The sequence below is a fragment of the Papaver somniferum genome, unplaced genomic scaffold, assembly GCF_003573695.1.
Source record: "Papaver somniferum cultivar HN1 unplaced genomic scaffold, ASM357369v1 unplaced-scaffold_10, whole genome shotgun sequence".
Classification (NCBI taxonomy): domain Eukaryota; kingdom Viridiplantae; phylum Streptophyta; class Magnoliopsida; order Ranunculales; family Papaveraceae; genus Papaver; species Papaver somniferum.
This window is the reverse complement of record NW_020618825.1, coordinates 6105618-6120514: the sequence shown is the minus strand read 5'-3', so window position 1 is coordinate 6120514 and position 14897 is coordinate 6105618.

Genomic DNA, 14897 nt, shown 5'->3' with positions numbered 1-14897 from the left:
GGTTATAACGGGCTTCAGAAGTGGACCCCACGTAACCTCCCTATAAATACCCCTCTCTCCCAAGTGAAGAGGGAGGCCGAAAAACATTGAGAGTATAATAGGAGAGATACATAGAGATAGAGAAAGTGTAAGTGAAGTTCCTCCTGCTACGCAGGCTTATATTGGTCTCAAAGTCATTCGACTATTTCTGTAGCCTTCATACATATAATGAAAAACCCAAACCCGTAGACAGAGATCTGAGTGATGAATCATATAAGTTAATCGTTTCATCTATATTCATGCATTTATACTTTATATATTCAATTCGATACTTATGGTACATCATGTTCGTACATTTTATATTTCATCCACTATTTATCTTATTGTATGAGCCAAGAACAATGATCGTAGTTGATGAGACGAGGAAGAGTATTAGAACTCTGAGTCAAGGATTCGACATAACCTATCCATTCCCCTCAGGCGCAGCTTATTTACTGTATTGTCATGAGTCTGCGCACATTATTTGTGAATACTCAGATGACACCAGATCTTTGTGTTCACACCGTTATAGGGGCGACATGGTTTATTAGAGGGGCGGCATTCTAATAGGACAAAAAGGGTCATTACATGATCATTGAAGGTGTACCTTATAAAAAAAATACTGGAAATGACAAAATAACCCTCATAATTGATAACCTAGTTTAGTGATGATAATCAAGTTTACTGTTAATGATTAATTTCACTTATATTAACTCAAAATCAAAAAGAAAATCATATTTTTAGAGTAAAAAAAAAATTATAGGAGAAAGTCAATCTCAATCAATTGAAGAAATTAACCAACAAAATGAAGAACCAGGACCCGAAAATGACCGGGTAAATATCTAAATTAGTCCCAACTACCTTTTTGTTTCTCAAAGTTATCTAAAGTACGTAAAAAATTCAATTTTTTTACATTTTCAGAGCTAATTACGGTTGGAATTTTTCTCATAACCAACCGTAAATCGAAGTTACGGTTCGTAAAAGTTGAACTACCAACCGTAACTGGTTAAATTTGAAGAAAACCCAATCGTAAAACCAACCGTAACTGAATAAAATTCTCAGATATAGGAACATACGGTTGGTAATTGAACTATTACCAACCGTAACAACATCAAAATATCCAGTTATGTTTCGTAATTGAGTTTAAATCAACCGTAACTCACATAAACCCAAAAATTTTAATTTCAATTTTCATCTAAAACTCTAATTTTTGATAGAAATTAAACTTAAATCGAACAAAATAAACCAAATCATAACTGGGTTTTCAAAACATACCTCATATAAGTCACTACACTACATTTGATTAATTTTAGAATCGTCGATTAATCGAAGACGATGAAATTTTGAGTTTTTAATGGAGGTTACGGTTGATGGTAGGAGGAGAAAATAAGAAGAAAAAAAACAAATTTTCAATTTAGCTTTGATTTAGGTTAAAAAATGGGGGTAATCTTGTTAAATTACACCCTTTATAGGATATCCCCTAACCAACTAGAGGGACATTACTATGACACTGTCACCCCTCTAATAAACCAAGCCGCCCCTATAAAAGGTTACTAGTTTAAGGAGTTAACATATCCCACACTTAGTTGTCTATCTTGGAATGTAAGAATAGGTCCAAAGAAGAACCTTTGGAGAGAACTTTCTTTAATGAAATCAATTTTGCATATTTCTTGGTGTGTCCGCGGGGACTTCAACGAAGTTAGATTTATGTCTGAAATGGATGGTTTGCACTCACATTAGAAGGGGTATGCAGGATTTTAACAGTTTTATTAACAAACATGAGATGATTGGTTTGCCACTTCAAGGTGCTCTTTTTACATGGGTCAGTTATTCTTCTCCGAATTCTAACAGAAGAATCAATAGATTCCTTTGTAGTAGCATAAAATCTGACTACTACATCCAACAAGATCTAATGAACATAAATCATTGAAAATCATACATAAAAGATAAAAATGCATAAAAATAAAGATTAACACAAGTATTTTATAGTGGTTCGGCCATTAAAAGACCTACATCCACTTTATTTCACTATTATGGGTGGTGATACACAAAAATCCATGAATGGAGGTCCTCATGGGACTTGAAACTCCATCCATGGGAGAAGAGGAGGAGCTAGAGTCTAGCTCGTAGAGGGAGAGGATAAGCAGGAGAGAAGAAGAAGGAAGGAACCCCTTTACCCTATCTCTCCTTCTCTTATTTAGAGGGTATTGTACATCGGATTACATTTATGCCCTTAGGCTGACTAGATAGGATAAAGATTACATAAGCTGTATTATTGTGTAGGTGCTTGTAGTATTATATGGTGCTCCCGTCTGGATCTTGCGCCACGTGTCGATATGATATTTTACTCTCGCATTTTGCTCCTTTTCTTGGAGGTTCTTTGAAGAATAATCTTGATGAAAATCTTCTTTAGCTGTTATTTTTGAGGCGAGATGAGTGGTCCAAGTTTTCACTGAAACATATAATACAAAAACAAACTTTAATTTATTCGCCTTTTTTGGGTGACGACCCTCTCCGTTTGTTGTATTATTTAAACCATTAGTTCTTCGAATAGCAATCGCGAAATTTCTCCTTCGTCATGCTCCATTGTGGCATTCTTCAGATGCGCCTTATATGCTTACGAGCAAGCAGGCTAGCACTTCATTGTGGTGCTTCCATTGTTATTAAAAAAATTTGAGCACCTCGTCTTTATTGGATGCTCATAAATTAAAGATAAAAGGGTTATCTATCAACCTATTTTATGGAGTGTCTGTTGGGACATTAAGTATAACTTCCTGGTGGTGGAAGGGACTCCATATGTACTTTTGGAAACGTCATTTGTTTATGAACTTAACATCTTTTGTTGTGGTATGTTCATCGTCAATTTACGAGCTTATCCATCGTTGATAGGTCTTCTTAAGGACTCTTTTTTCATAAAAATAGAAAATTTTATCGTCAATAGTCATCATATGGTGACGACCCTATTCTTTTGTTGCGCCATTATGAGTTTTTATTTGCTCCGTTCTTTGGCACTATGATTGTTGGTGTAGGAATTGAGTATGGGAATAGAATTTGCTCCTTTATAGTATTCATACTTGCCTCTATTTTTATACTCAGTTCCGAGGCACGGGTAGTGCCCCTGCATGATTCAACTCATCATGTTACTTCGCCTTTGAAATGGGTGTTCTCCGAGCTCCCTTCGGGTCACCATATTTCTTCCCCACGTTATTGTCAAGGGTTTGTTGGGATGGACATCGTGCTCCTCCCTTTGTTTTATGGTTGGTGTGCGCATCATGCTCCTCCATTTAATTTATGGCTGTTCTCCTAATAGCTTAGAGATTGGCGTGCCTTGCTTGGCTTTTGTTCATCTCTTCCTTCGGAGCGAGTTTCATTTATTAATGTTAACTTCTTTCTCCTGGTCATTTTATGCTATTTGACCTTCTTCGCTTGGATCGCAGCTGGTTTTGTTGGCCCTCAGTTGGTTTTTAACCCAAACAAGAAAATTCATTTGTTTAGTTTATTTTTCATCGTGACTGAGATGCCTCTGCTCCTTGCCTTTGCTCGTGTGGAACTTCACACCAAGCTGTTAGCTGTCCCAGTTGTCAAAATTTTAATATATTTTGATACATCGTCTATGTTCGGACTGGTATCGTGGCCTTTAACCTGTATATGTAGTAGGGAGAATTCGCCTTTTCTTCGTTTCTCTATGTTGTAACGTCAGTATTGGAAAATATTTCTCGCATGTTTGCTGTTTGCCTATGAATTTTCATTTCATTTTTATTTTTAGAGACTTTAGCATGATACTTCATCTCCTGGCCATCATTGAGTGGTCGTGTTGGCGACGTGGCATTTTGCTAAATGCATGTGCCCCTGTCCATGTCTTGGGTTCCAAGTACTCCCCTTGGATTGTTAGGCTGCATCGTATTGCGCCAGAACTTCTACTTCATATCTTTTTTTTCTTTTTTTTTGATTGGAAAGAGGAATTTTATTAGATTAAAAAGAATGTACAGAAAAGCTACAAGATGTAGCAGTGACAGAGAACAAGAATATAATCAATGGAAAATTGTATCCCAATTAAGCACTGTATAAGAGAAATTGGAGTGAATTCTCTTCCCAGCAGCAGCTGCCCAAGAAAGAACTAAGACTTTTGCAATATCGCACAACTCTGTGTCTGTTTCGAATGCATAGTCGTCAACAAAAGTGAGACTATTTCTCTCATTCCAGAGAGTCCAAATGATGGCAGCAGGGATTAGGTTCCAAATATCTTTTCCTGCGTTACTGGAGATGTGATTGGTTGACCAAGAAACCGAAAGCGCATACATAGTTGCAGGAAAGACCCAGGACCAGTCTGTGTTCGGAGTTAGAGAAGTCCATACACAATGTGCGACTTTACAGTGCATAAAGATGTGATCTTGTGTCTCAGTACTATCACCACAAAGAATGCAAGAGTTATACAGTCCATACCTTTACGGTTCAACATATCTAGAGAGTTAAGTCTTCCATGAACTGCGCACCACATGAGAAAAAATATTTTTGGAGGAATGCAAGCTTGCCATATAAACTTCCATGGAAAATTAGTCACTCCAGCATCAGCCACTAGGTTTCCATAAAGAGATTTCACAGTGTACACACCAGAGGGTTCAATATCCCATCTTCTTGTATCTGGCAAGTTGTCTAATATTGGTGGTGCAGAACCGATAACAAGAAACATTGCAGCAAGTTGATTAACTTCATCATTCAGCAGAACTCTTTTGTAATCAAACTTCCATGCTCCATCTTCTGAAATATGTGCAGCAATACTGTCATTTTTCAAAAAATCAAGTTTGTACAGTAAGGGAAACTGCACATCCAAACTAGAGCGACTAACCCACTTGTCATGCCAAAAAGAAATTTGTAATCCAGAGTGAACACAGAAATGGCAGTTAGAAGTGATCCAATTATTCATTTCAGCAATTGTCCTCCAACAAGAAACGCCATGAGCTGAAATTACCTTACCAGGACCCAAATAGAGAATGAAGCACCATACTTTTCAACAATGATTTTGTACCACAAATGGTTTTTTTCTACACCAAATCTCCAACACCATTTGCAAGAAGAGCCTGATTCATTAGTTTTAGATTTAAGACACCCAAACCACCTTTCTCTTTAGAAGAGCAAACTAAATTCCAGTTTATAAGGTGAGAAGTTGTTGAACCCGACTTATGCTCCCACAAAAAATTCCTCATCTTCCTTTCTAAAATTTTGATAACAGAAATCGGGGCCTTGAAAAGAGAGAAATAATACGTGGGAAGGGAGCTTAAAATACACTTGAGTAGAGCCAGCTTACCACCTTTAGATAAATTACCTTGTCTCCACATTGAGAGTTTGGCCTCAAATTTTTCAATAATGGGAACCCAAATAGTTTTTGAGTTAGCTTTTGCTCCCAAAGGCATGCCTAAGTACATGAAAGGAATTGAATCAGTTGCACAACCCAATTCAATTGCCCATTCCAATAAGAGGTACATCTCCTACTGCAATAAGTCTTGTTTTTGAAGTGTTGACCTTTAAGCCTGCAATATATTCAAAACAATGAAGAAGGGAGAAGAGATTGACCAACTCTTCTTTCTTGTCATCTACAAAGAAGATAGTATCGTCAGCATAATGTAAATGGCTCACCACTAATCCATTTTGAGTTACATTGAAGCCACTAAAGAGATTCAAACCTGCTGCTCTGTCCAAATACCTTGAGAAGCCTTCCATTGCAATATTAAAAGCAAAAAAAGGTGAAAGTGGACAGCCTTGCCTAACACCTCTAGTACTGCCAAAATAGCCAAAGGAGGACCCATTTATTAACAGAGAGATGCAGTTGAATAACAGAATTTCAACCAACTACGCCATTTCCTACTAAACCCCATCTGCTGTAAGATATCCTCCAAATACTTCCAATTTACTCTGTCAAAGGCCTTCTCTAGGTCAATTTTGCAAATCACACCAGCAAGCCCAGATTTAAATCTTGAATCGACCAACTCATTAGCAATGAGAGTGCCATCTATTATCTGTCTACCTTCAATGTAGGCACATTGAACAGGAGAGATGAGCTTTGGCATAACTAGTTTCATTCTAGAGGAAAGTACCTTTGCAATTATCTTGTACATGCTGGTAAGAAGACTAATTGGTCTACAATCCTTCACTGTTTCAATATAATCCTTTTTGGGTATTAATGTAATAAAAGTGGCATTATGCTTTGGATCGATCTTACCAGACTCACAGAATTCCATAATAGTCTTCATGATGTCCTCCTTAATAAAACTCCAACACCTTGAGAAAAACATGATAGGGTAGCCATCAGGCCCTGGTGCCTTGTCTTGTCCTAGGTCTTTGATAGCCTGAAATACTTCATCTTCATTGAAATTTGCATCTAATATTTCAGATTCAATGTTATTGATAGTGTCAAAAGTAATACCTTCCAAAGCCGGTCTGATAACTTCTTCTTCAGCAAACAAGTCCTTGTAGAAATTCACAATATGTTCTTGCAGTTTGAACCTGTCAGAGACCAATTCACCCTCAATGTATAGCTGTCTAATCCTGTTGTATCTTCTTCTAGCAGTGGCTTGACGCATGAAAAAAGAAGTATTTCTATCCCCTTCTTGTAACCATTTGTTTTTGGACTTTATCCTCCATGCTAGTTCATTCATTTTAGTAACTTTCTCAAACTCAGACTTGGATTTAAGTTTATCTGCCAACTGAGATTCATCTAGGATGTTGTCTTCTGCCAAAAGATCAAAGAACTGTATCTCTTCCAGTAAGTGCTTGAGTATGGTATTAGTGTGACCAAAAGTATCCCTATTCCACACCTTCAACTTCTTCTTTAAAGCCTTCAATTTCAACCACAATATTGTACTTGGACTACCTGCAAAATAAAAAGACAGCCACCATTCTTCTAAAAGTTTCAAAAAACCATTCTCCAAAAACCACATGATTTCAAACCTGAAAGGACTAGGTCCTCAAGAAGGATCAGAGATATCTAGGAGGATAGGAATGTGATCTTATGTTGGCCTAGCTTTAGCAAGTTGAGTTTCCAAGGGGAATTGAAGTTCAAAGGAAGGAGAAATGAGGAATCTATCAAGTCTGCTCATTACAGGATTGATCTTCCCATTAGACCAAGTATATCTAGCTCCTTTTAAAGGTAAATCAATAAGGTTGTGTTGAGAGATGAATTCAGCAAAGTCCTTCACACTCTTGGTGATTGTATTACAATTCTGCTTCTCATCACAGCACTTAATGGTGTTGAAATCTCCACCCAAACACCAAGGTAAATCCCAGTATCCACAGATGTTATCCAACTCCTCCCAAAAATCTGCCCTCTCATGAGGTTTATTAGGTCCATAAACATTGGTAAGAACCCAAACAAAACCATCATGCTTATTGACACAATAGATAGATAATGAATAATCACCTACTAAAGATTCTTTAACCTCAAGAAAATCTTTATCCCATAAGATGATCATCCCACCAGAATTACCAACTGACTGTTGAAAAGTCCATCCAAAATTTGAGTGTCCACAAATTTGTTGGATGTCATGATCATTACAATGCATCATCTTTGTTTCTTGTAGGATTACGATAGGTGCTTGAAGAAGACCAATCATTTTCTTTACAATCAGCCTCCTATCATTCGAACATAATCCCCTCACATTCCATGAAAGTATCTTGAGACTCTTTTAACACACGCGTATCCCTTCTTTTGTTTTGTCAATCTTTTAGACTTGACACCAGAAGTATTAGCTTCCTGAACTGTAATATCAAGACGCCTACATTCTGCAATGTATCTTTTTGAATAGACCTCCTGAGTTTTTGAGACATGCTCTGAGCTACCATCATCTAGAATTTCCACCATATCAGGTTCAAATCCAGGTGGATAAATAGGAGTGGAGGATTGTGACGCAGCTGAAGTGTCTTCATCCTCTAGAAGCATAATAAAAGTATCTTCAAGACCTTTTAATGGCACTGTCTTATCCTTGGGCTCATGCACAGAGACTTCTCTAGTTCCGTCTAGTGTGATAATGGATTGAACTGCAAAATCTTTCACTAAAGAGGGAGATGGTAAAGCAACATGAGTAGAGGATTTAAGTATCGGACCCTGAGAAGTAATTTTGGAACATAGAAACCGTTTTGAGTGATTAGGCATATTATTAAAAGTGATGCCTAAGTGAACACCTAACTCAAATAATCTCATCAACTCATTAACAATGTATGCTGGAACCTTTATATTACTACTAGAATTTGAAGGTTTGAAGTACGTGACAACAGATTTCAGAGAGACTGGAATATTGGTGATAGGGACTGGAGGAGTTTGTAGGATGGGTGTCTTAATGGTAATGGGTATGGGTGTTGGTTTTAGGATTGGCAAAGAGACGATGGTGGAAACAGGTCTTGGGATGGGGTCAATGAAATAAATTTTTTTTATGATTTTCTTAGTGATATAAGTGTACCTGTATGGAGGTTTAGAATGGATAGGTTTAGGATCTGCTGAAGATAACATATCAGAAACTTCAAGGGCTTCGAGACTCATCTTGAAAGAAGGAGTAAAATCAATCTCCATGTCTGTTGCTTCATCAATACTCACACGAGTTTCACGGGATAATAAAGATATCTTCTCTACCTTTTTCCATATTGTGTTGGATTTTTTTTTATTTTTCCTGGGCCTACGTCGTCTTTTCCTTCTCTTACCGGATCCTTGATTTTGAAGTTTTCGGATATCTGTTGAAAGTTTCCTTGCTGGAGAAGTCATAAAAATATCCGTAGAAGACGGCTGAAAATCTTTTGTAATTAATGAGTCCATAGAGTTACCATAATTTTTTGTAGTCTTCCACCTCTCGTGCTGATGATCCACCAAATTCGGAGATATCCATTGACCGAGATTCAAATTCGAACGAGATCTTGAGGATATTGTGTTTCCGACAATGAAGATGTGAGCTGTAAATTCACCCATATCTGAAAATATACTCACACTTCTAGGAATGGAATTAATTCCTTTATTGTTACGTATCTTTAGCCTGATTGCAGTCAAATCCTCCATCTTGAGAGTTGCAGGGTCGATTAGCAAAACATCACCACATAACCTACCAATTTGATGTATGACTTTAGATGACCAAAATTGATAAGGTACCCCAAAAACTTCAACATGAAATATTGTCGATGATGAACATGATGACTTCCAGAATTTCTCATCCCATCTGAACACTGAGAAATTTACTTTGTTAAAAGTAAAAACAAACTCAATATCTGCCTTGGATAATTCCTTATCTGCATGAAATAAAGCCTGATATGAATTCATAGGATATAGCATACAAGATGAGTTGCATTGTAATTCAAGACTCAGGGAGAAACTGATATCTGACCAATTCACGATTGGGATAGGTGAGGACACCACAAAAGAATCAATCCACCCACCTATAGGATTTGAATCATTCTGTTTTTTGATATTGAGATTTCCTTTTGGATCACAAGAAATGGACAGGGGTGGGGAGAATCTATCACACATAAAAGGTGAAAGTCCTTCTTGTGAGTTAGAGATATGTTTAGGAGTAAGATTAGATTGCAGGACTTGAGCATAAGAAGGATTACGAATAGGTTTGGGTGCTTGTAAGTGGGTTTGATTTCCTATGGAAGAAGAAAACTTGATTATATCTTCTAACGTGGAGGCCATGGAAAACCAACCTGTGAAACAATCACCGGAAGGGATAAAAAAGGATGTTGGATCAGCTTTAGGATTAGGTTGACAAAGGGTTACGTTTAGGAAAAAACCATGATTATTTGATTGCTTACTAGCTACAAACCAAAATTGATTATCCTCAAACTTCCAAATTTTTCTTCCTGAATCACCACTTTTTCCAATTTCAAATAGGATGCTTTGAAGATGCTTTGCAAGTGGTAGTGTAAACGAACCTTTAGTAGATCCAGAAGTGAAGAATTCAGTGAGGATTATAGGTGAATAGGGAGTTTGTTTGCTACAGGAAAATCTAAAGAATTTTTTTTGAATTTGAACATAACGATGTTCAGGAGACATGGTGAGGGTTGAGGTAATAACTAAGGTTTCTATGGAAAAGGGTTCTAAGCTACAGGGATCTAGCAGGAACGAAGATCAGTGGAAAATGGAGAACGGATTTTTTAGGAGAGAGAAACATGGTTTTTTTTAATTGCCGTGGTCACAGTGGCAGTGAACTTCTACTTCATATCATAGTTGGTTTATCACCGTGTGCCAGTTGGCCCTTCTGATAACTTTGTATCGCACTGTGTTCCACCTTTAACCATCGTAGTAGTCTTCATGTTGGAAAAAAGTGAAGCTGATGCTTCGCGAGCTTAACTCGTCTTTATGCCTATTAATTTATTATTTAATGGTTGCGGGAGACTCCATTCGACCATCTCTTGCTAAGATGTTATCTTATTAGCACCTCTGACTCCAAGTGTTTTCACCACGTTTATGGTTACTATTTGCAATAATTCCCCGATAGCGTCGTCGGGATGGAACATTTACACTCTTGTGCATGCGTTGCTTTAAGTGTCGATAATGATGGAATGACGCTCCATTTTGAATTTCGTCTTTCTCGCCATGTGACTAATATTGATGTCCCACCATTTTTTATTATGTTTTTCGTAAGCCCTCATGTGAGTTTTCTCCGATATGTCGTCGTGTATCGTCCGAGGAGATGTATTAAGAAGTGATTTTTTGTAAACCCTCGTACTCGCTCCGAGGCGATGTCCAAAGTATTTTTGTACAACCTATATGGCTTTTGTGGCGTTGCCACTTTTTCGGAATGAAATATTTTTTCTTTTTGGAATTTGTGATGGCTCTGAGGATAATTTTCGTTTGTGCCATTAATCCAACCATGGGTGACAAGGCCAAGGAGTGATCAGTTCCTTAACTGGACAGGTTATCACTTTATGACCTTTGTTATTTTAATAGTGTCCTATTTAGGTTATACTTTCCCCTTGGTTCCATGATCAGATGTTTGAGTCACGTTGTGCGACCAAGTTTTGTAGGGTGATACCTCGGCCGAATGATTCTCGCCTTAGCCAAAGGTGAGTTCTTCAGTTTTAGATACCTCTTGTATGTTTGGACATCATCTGACTCGTGGTCGCGATGGCATTATTTTATGTCTGTTTTCCTCTCAGGTAGTTTGGGTATTTTACCCGCATCATTCTATGGAGAATGGAAGGTGTGGCTAGCACCATACCATGATTGATGGTCTATCGAGAAGAGGTTTTCTCGGTTGAGTGCCATACTTGATGAGCTTTTTATAAGAGTGTCATTTGGAATCCTGTTTTCCTTGAACGTGCCAATTCTCCTATTGGGCTTTAGAAATATGTATATTCCATATTTGATGATGTGGGAGGAATGTATCCTCCGAATGGAACCATACTTGACGGTCTTGAAGGAACGTATCCTCCAAAAATTTTCATTCTCATTAGAATGGTAAGGTACTCTCCTGTCTTGTCTTGGAGATGTCTGTAGTTTCTTTGGGTAGTGACCTTCTTAGGAATATTTTTCCTTTAGAGGATTGTATGGTAGCTCTCATATGGTTCCCCTATTTTGCACGTCATCGTGGCTTAAATTGCAGGTGTCGGGTTTGTCTGGCTTCTTCGTGGCTCGCCTTCTCCGGCACCAAATTATTTTTTGCGTCTTTATATACTGACTCATGATAGTTAATATCAGCTGTTTTGCTGATGGTGGAGATTACTTTTTGGTTTGGCCTTCTTTGGGTGTCGCCATGAGTTACCGAACGCTCCGGGTATAACTACATGATGAGTTTCACCTTTATTGATAAGAATGGGCTATGGTTACAGTGGTTGTAACTTCAACATTGGACTTCTCCTCTGGCAGCAACATTGTGCGTCACAGGAATCATAATTCAATATGGAACCTAATCGTTATGTTAACGATCGCTTCGTCTTGTTAATTTAATCCCCTTGCGTTGGGTTCTCCGTTTTGAGATGCTTTAGTAATTTTAGTACGTAACTAAATGTTTATACGTAAATGGTAGTTCGTTTGACACCATCATGATAATTTATTTTGTCGTGAATACAACTAAGTGGGAAAAGAAATTTAGGCTCCGTCCACCATTGTAGGGTGACGACCCTCTTCGCTCATAGCGGTTCTGCTACTGTTTGTTTGGCGCAGCAGCATTTTTACTTCGAGTTTTGAAGTAGCATTTCTTTGATGCCCCATTGGTGGGTTGCTGTTAGTGCAGCGAGCAGCGTAGACTGCGGTCACCATTTGTCATATATGAGTAATGGTTCCTTTGATTTTCTCCATTTGGAGTGCACCGGTATTTATCATGGGGTCTCGTCTCCCCGCTGTTATAGCTTGTTATTAGTGCACGCCTTGTTTATAAGAAGTGGTTTGAGAAGACTTTAATTAAGTCTCTCCACCTTTACGTTCTTCCTTTGAATGCTTGCCTTTGCAAATTTTGCTAGATTGGTTACCCTTTTTTATTGGTGCTGGGAGTTAGACTCATCGCCTTGGGGAATATCATTGTGATATTTTGACTTGTGACGTGATGGTTCATCGAGTTATCGTCCGGAGACTAACTACTTAGGCCTGGACTCCAGGATAATGGAAATTGGTGAATTTTAGTCATCCATTTACCACAAGATAGATTCCGTAGAATCTTTGGTTCGTCCTTTCTTTCTTTATTAAGGCTTTAACATTGCCAATAAGGGTTGGTGATTAGTTCCAACCAATTTTTTCATCAGGGATGTGGGACTTTGCTTCATGGCGCGTCTCCTTCGAATTCTGTTAGGTCTCCCGTATCTCAATGTGAGTTGTTGTTGTTATTCACCTGACATTCATTTGTGTCATGATGTAAAAGTACTTCGTGCCTCCTTAATTGTATTGAATGACTTAATAGTCTATCTAATTTTTGTACTTAGTTAGCACCTCTTTATTAGGCTCCTCATGCATCCTTAGTACTTCATAAGGTGAGTTCGTCATGGAAAGCCCTTCTATGCGTTACCATAGTACTTATTTGTAAGTAACTCCAATACAACAGTTATTATCATTTGAGAATTCATAATGATTGTTGTTTAAATCCAATCGACTGTTTCGTCATGGCAAGGAAGCCTCGCACCTCCAAGGTTGCACGTCTGTGGGTTTAACGCCTTTTTTAATCCTTCTCTGTTCCCATAAGTGGAGCATGTTGGTGCAAGACTGCCTTTATGCGGACTAGCCTTGCTTCGTCGAGGTATGTCGATTTGATTATATATATATTTTCTTTTTGTGCCATCTCGTCATTGACGTTGTGATAGCTAGCCAAGTAGTTCGCCGTAGTGAACATGGCAAGTTCGAGCTCATGATTTGCAATCTTCTCGAGTTAGTTCTCCACGGTGTTGGATATTGGCAGTGGGTTCCAATCACCTATTTCTCTTTAGTTTCGACTTTGCTCCTTTGGGTTTCACCAGTCCCCATCATGTGGAGTCATGCCTCCAGTTTGTTCGTTTGGGATTGTCGTTGTTTTGAGTCTCTTCAGGCCATATCATCATTTAGCATCATTATGGGATATGGTAATGAATTGTCCTTCTCGAGTTGTCTCGTCTGAGTTAAGGATCCAGGCGATATGGCTGGTGAGTCCGATTCTCCTCGGATGGGCATCATTATGGCCCAAGTTGTCATGGCTTCTCATATAGGAAGCATGCAGCAGCAGTTCGTCTTGGGAACACAATAATAGAGTACACAATGTATAGATCGAGTGTCTCTGGCTCTTTCATTGTCAGCACGAGATGTTGCTCGTCCGAATTAATCTGTCCTCCTTGGAGGTGGTAATAAATTACTTCTCCGAGCAAGTGTTCCGAGTTAGTATGATTTCATTATTATTTTTCCGATAATCAGAAGGGCGATAACGAATTGGTTCGCCCAAGTTCATCATAGTAATGTTACTTGACATGGCTTCATCCATTAGGAGGCACGCAGCAGCAGTTCGTCCTGGAACCACAGTGATAGAGATCGGTGATTGCTTCCAATCAACTATCTCGTCATGGAAGTGAAGTCTTACTCCGTCATAGATCATTAGGTTACTTCGTTAGTGTATGCACAATGTGCAGTTCGAGTGCCTCTGGCTCCTCCGTTGTCAGCACGAGTTTTTGCTCGTCCGATAAAGTTTATCAAGCCATTTATCTCGTCTGCAACGAGACTCGGCATCATGATTATGTGAGTGGGTGAACTCTCCATCCACCATTAATTGTCATGGGTCGTAACCACCGGCAAACTTGTCCTCCTTTGTCCAATCAACTATCTCATCATGGAAGTGAGCTCTTGTTCCGATATTCATCGTCATGGTCACTTGGTAAGTGCGTGCACCATGTGCAGCTAGAGTGCCTCTGGCTCCTCCGTCGATAGCACGAGTTGATGCTCCTCCGATGAGGTTGGATCAACCGTTTAGCTCGTTATGGCAGCAAGACTCGTTCTCGTGGTCGTCAGGTGGGTAAGTTCTTCATTACTCGCCATGGATTGCAACTACCAGAAATATTGTCCTTCTAGGATTGTTACTTCTAGAGGTAAAGTTGACCTGTTTTATTTGGAATCCTGTTTGTATGGGATCGGATGTATCCTTTCCATACACCCAATTATCTTATTGGACTGTTTTTTCTCCATTATTGGCATCATGTGTCATTTATACCTCCGTGTTTTGGGTTTGTTTTTTTGATGGATCAAAGAGGATAGATAAAAAGGCATACAAGCCGTGTGCAGGCGATTACAAACAAGAGAGAGCGAAAATCCTAAAGAAAAAACAACAAAACAAAGCAAAAGCAAAAGCTAAAGCCACGAAAATCCTGGTACACAGAAAATCAACCAAAGAGGACACAATTTGAGGTACCAGACAATTTTCCACTATTAATTGGTAGACTCATCAATATCCTCTATA